The following is a 6,000-nucleotide window of genomic DNA, read 5'->3' as shown; positions in this document are numbered from 1 at the left end:
TGCAACCTCAAGACCAGTTGTCCTGACATCCTCAACACCAGTCACCATCACCTCTCAAACCCCCACTGCAACCTCAACACCAGTTGTCCTGACAACCTCACCACCAGTCACCTTCTCCCAAACCACAACTGCAACCTCAACAGCAGTTGTCCTGACAACACCAGTAACCACCTCCCAAACCCCCACTGCAACCTCAAAAACAGTTGTCCTGACAACCTCACCACCAGTCACCATCACCCCCACTACTACCTCAACATCAGTTGTCCTGACTTCCTCACCAGTCACCATCACTTCCCAAACCCCCAAGGCAACCTCAAAACCGGTTGTCCTGACATCCTCACCACCAGTTACCATCACCACAACTGCAACCTCAACATCAGTTGTCCCGACATCCTCAGCACCAGTCACCATTATTTCCCAAACCCCCACTGCAACCTCAAGACCAGTCGCACTGACATCTTCAGCTCCAGTCACAATCACTTCTCAAACAACAACTGCAATCTCAACACCAGTTGTCCTGACATCCTCATCTCCAGTCACCATCACCTCCCAAACAACAACTGCAACCTCAACACCAGTTGTCCTGACATCCTCACCACCAGTCACTATCACCTCTCAAACCACAACTGCAACTTCAACTTCAACACCAGTTGTCCTGACAACCTCACCACCAGTAACCACTTCCCAAACCCCCACTGCAACCTCAAAACCGGTTTTCCTGACATCCTCACCACCAGTCACCATCACCCCCACTGCTACCTCAACATCAGTTGTCCTGACATCCTCACCAGTCACCATCACTTCCCAAACCCCCACTGCATCATCAGTTGTCCTGACATCCTCAACACCAGTCACCATCACCTCCCAAACAACAACTGCAACCTCAACACCAGTTGTCCTGACATCATCACCATCAGTCACCATCACCTCCCAAAGAACAACTGCAACCTCAAAACCAGTTGTCCTGACAACCTCACCACCAGTCACCATCACCCCCACTGCTACCTCAACATCAGTTGTCCTGACTTCCTCACCAGTCACCATCACTTCCCAAACCCCCAAGGCAACCTCAAAACCGGTTGTCCTGACATCCTCACCACCAGTTACCATCACCACAACTGCAACCTCAACATCAGTTGTCCCGACATCCTCAGCACTAGTCACCATTATTTCCCAAACCCCCACTGCAACCTCAAGACCAGTCGCCCTGACATCCTCAGCTCCAGTCACAATTACTTCTCAAACAACAACTGCAATCTCAACACCAGTTGTCCTGACTTCATCACCACCAGTCACCATCACCTCCCAAAGAACAACTGCAACCTCAAAACCAGTTGTCCTGACAACCTCACCATCAGTCACCATCACCTCCCAAACCCCCACTGCAACCTCAAAACCAGTTGTCCTGACATCCTCACCACCAGTTACCATCACCACAACTGCAACCTCAAGATCAGTTGTCCCGACATCCTCACCTCCAGTCACCATCACCTCCCAAACTGCAACCTCAACACCAGTTGTCCTGACATCCTCAACACCAGTCACCATCACCTCTCAAACCCCCACTGCAACCTCAAAACCAGTTGTCCTGACAACCTCACCACAAGTCACCATCATCTCGCAAACCCCCACTGCAACCTCAACAGCAGTTGTCCTAACAACACCAGTAACCACATCCCAAACCCCCACTGCATCATCAACATCAGTTGTCCTGACATCCTCACCAGTCACCATCACGTCCCAAACCCCCTTTGCAACCTCAAAATCAGTTGTCCTGACAACCTCACCACCAGTCACCACCTCCCAAACCACAAATGCAACCTCAACAACTGTTTTCCTGACAACACCAGTAACCACCTCCCAAATCCCCACTGCATCAACATCAGTTGTCCTGACATCCTCACCAGTCACCATCACGTCCCAAACCCCCACTGCAACCTCAAAACCAGTTGTCTTGACAACACCAGTAGCCACCTCCCAAACCCCCACTGCAACCTCAACAACAGTTGTCCTGACAACACCAGTAACCACCTCCCAAACCCCCACTGCATCATCAACATCAGTTGTCCTGACATCCTCACCAGTCACCATCACGTCTCAAACCCCCACTGCAACCTCAAAACCAGTTGTCTTGACAACACCAGTAACCACCTCCCAAACCACAACTGCATCATCAACATCAGTTGTCCTGACAACCTCACCACCTGTCACCACCTCCCAAACCACAAATGCAACCTCAACAACAGTTGTCCTGACAACACCAGTAACCACCTCCCAAACCCCCACTGCATCAACATCAGTTGTCCTGACATCCTCACCAGTCACCATCACGTCCCAAGCCCCAAATGCAACCTCAAAACCAGTTGTTTTGACAACACCAGTAACCACCTCCCAAACCCCCACTGCAACCTCAACAACAGTTGTCTTGACAACACCAGTAACCACCTCCCAAACCCCCACTGCATCATCAACATCAGTTGTCCTGACAACCTCACCACCAGTCACCACCTCCCAAACCACAAATGCAACCTCAACAACAGTTGTCCTGACAACACCAGTAACCACCTCCCAAACCCCCACTGCATCAACACCAGTTGTGCTGACATCCTCACCAGTCACCATCACGTCCCAAACCCCCACTGCAACCTCAAAACCAGTTGTCTTGACAACACCAGTAACCACCTCCCAAACCACCACTGCATCAACATCAGTTGTCCTGACATCCTCACCAGTCACCATCACGTCTCAAACCCCCACTGCAACCTCAAAACCAGTTGTCTTGACAACACCAGTAACCACCTCCCAAACCACAACTGCATCATCAACATCAGTTGTCCTGACAACCTCACCACCTGTCACCACCTCCCAAACCACAAATGCAACCTCAACAACAGTTGTCCTGACAACACCAGTAACCACCTCCCAAACCCCCACTGCATCAACATCAGTTGTCCTGACATCCTCACCAGTCACCATCACGTCCCAAGCCCCAAATGCAACCTCAAAACCAGTTGTTTTGACAACACCAGTAACCACCTCCCAAACCCCCACTGCAACCTCAACAACAGTTGTCTTGACAACACCAGTAACCACCTCCCAAACCCCCACTGCATCATCAACATCAGTTGTCCTGACAACCTCACCACCAGTCACCACCTCCCAAACCACAAATGCAACCTCAACAACAGTTGTCCTGACAACACCAGTAACCACCTCCCAAACCCCCACTGCATCAACACCAGTTGTGCTGACATCCTCACCAGTCACCATCACGTCCCAAACCCCCACTGCAACCTCAAAACCAGTTGTCTTGACAACACCAGTCACCACCTCCCAAACCACCACTGCATCAACATCAGTTGTCCTGACATCCTCACCAGTCACCATCACGTCCCAAACCCCCACTGCAACCTCAAAACCAGTTGTCTTGACAACACCAGTAACCACCTCCCAAACCCCCACTGCATCAACATCAGTTGTCCTGACATCCTCACCAGTCACCATCACGTCCCAAACCCCCACTGCAACCTCAAAAACAGTTGTCCTGACAACACCAGTAACCACCTCCCAAACCCCCACTGCATCAACATCAGTTGTCCTGACATCCTCACCAGTCACCATCACGTCCCAAACCCCCACTGCAACCTCAAAACCAGTTGTCTTGACAACACCAGTAACCACCTCCCAAACCCCCACTGCAACCTCAACAACAGTTGTCCTGACAACACCAGTAACCACCTCCCAAACCCCCACTGCATCATCAACATCAGTTGTCCTGACAACCTCACCACCAGTCACCACCTCCCAAACCCCCACTGCAACCTCAACAACAGTTGTCCTGACAACACCAGTAACCACCTCCCAAACCCCCACTGCATCATCAACATCAGTTGTCCTGACAACCTCACCACCAGTAACCACCTCCCAAACCCCCACTGCATCATCAACATCAGTTGTCCTGACATCCTCACCAGTGACCATCACGTCCCAAACCCCCACTGCAACCTCAAAATCATTTGTTCTGACAACCTCATTACCAGTCACCACCTCCCAAACCACAAATGCAACCTCAACAACAGTTGTCCTGACAACACCAGTAACCACCTCCCAAACCCCCACTGCAACCTCAACAACAGTTGTCCTGACAACACCAGTAACCACCTCCCAAACCCCCACTGCATCATCAACATCAGTTGTCCTGACAACCTCACCACCAGTCACCACCTCCCAAACCACAACTGCAACCTCAACAACAGTTGTCCTGACAACACCAGTAACCACCTCCCAAACCCCCACTGCATCATCAACATCAGTTGTCCTGACAACCTCACCACCAGTCACCACCTCCCAAACCACAACTGCAACCTCAACAACAGTTGTCCTGACAACACCAGTAACCACCTCCCAAACCCCCACTGCATCATCAACATCAGTTGTCCTGACATCCTCACCAGTGACCATCACGTCCCAAACCCCCACTGCAACCTCAAAATCAGTTGTCCTGACAACCTCACCACCAGTCACCACCTCCCAAACCACAAATGCAACCTCAACAACAGTTGTCCTGACAACACCAGTAACCACCTCCCAAACCCCCACTGCAGACTCAACACCAGTTGTCCTGACATCCTCACCACCAGTCACCATCACCTCTCAAACCCCCATTGCAACCTCAAAACCAGTTGTCCTGACAACCGTTGCCTCTTCTACTTCACCTGTGGACAATGGTCCAACTTCAACCTCAACTGCAACTACAACTACAACAATTACTTCCCCCACTACATCAACTACTTCAACTACCTCTATGACAACTTCCATGACAACTACTACAACAACTACAGAAACCACCACCACTCCATCAACTAATGCTCCTGCATCCACTGAAGGAACATTGAACCTTTTATTCAGTCTTAATAGAACGTATACATCAGATCTTTCTAACTCATCCTCTACAGCATTCCAGACTTTAGCAGCATTTGTGATCTATGAGGTAAGACATGTTAACAACAAATAAATCATGTATAAAAAGAAAAATATAAATGTTAGTCATATACCATGGACAGTGTCAAATGATGAAAATGAAGTTGAAAATGAATAGTCTCTATTGGTGGGAATGATGTCTGGCAAAATATCCACTTATTAATTATGATATATCTAAATTGTTATAATTCATACTATTCATTAATCATCACATGTCATCAAGCTCTTTCCTGTATCCACAATTTAGAGCTCTTCCTTAATCGTTTGTGCTAGGTAGGGACCATTTGCTCAGCAAATAGTTGCAATTGACAGTAATGTTCTTTTTCAGCTCAACAAGGCGGGAAACAAGCTATATGAATCAACTTACCTGCGTTCAATCGTTAACTCATTCAGGTAAGTTATATATGTATATATTCAGTCACTGATTCATGCTGTCACTTGCTTTTATAATTAATTCATGTCTCTTCCGTTGTAGTGATGGATCAGTGATTGTCGACTCGACAATTGTGTTCATAGACAAAAGTTCAGTTCCTCAAATAGCCATTGCAACTTCACTATTCAGAATTGAACTTACCAACTCCTCCATTTTAGATGTTTTACCAGGCACTGTTTTTGCAAGTAAGTTGTCAAGTCAAGGTTAATGCATGTATTGTTTATATCTGATGTTCTCTTAAATATTTGAAGCCATGTTTCGTGTGTACAGATGTTCACTGACTTGTGCCTTTGCTTTATCTCCTATTTCAGTCTCACCATCAAGCAGCCCTCCTTTGCTCTCCATGCGTGCATTAGTTGTCATTTCCCTGGTACTGCTTGCTGCTTCGCAGATGCTTTCACTGGCCTTTGGCTAAGTGTGGAATAATGCAAGTACAACTGAGCCAATGTCAAAAGGCTAAAGTGTACATAATGACATTCACCAATGCAATATGATGTGGTAAATATATGTACTGTGTGACAGATTATGAACATATTTTGTCCTTATGTTTGGATTTCATTTTATTTAATTAATAAAGAAATAAAAAA

The sequence above is a fragment of the Microchirus variegatus genome (genome assembly GCF_963457635.1).
Source record: "Microchirus variegatus genome assembly, chromosome: 23".
Lineage (NCBI taxonomy): Eukaryota > Metazoa > Chordata > Actinopteri > Pleuronectiformes > Soleidae > Microchirus > Microchirus variegatus.
The sequence above is the reverse complement of the archived record's forward strand: the minus strand, read 5'-3'. Positions refer to the sequence as shown.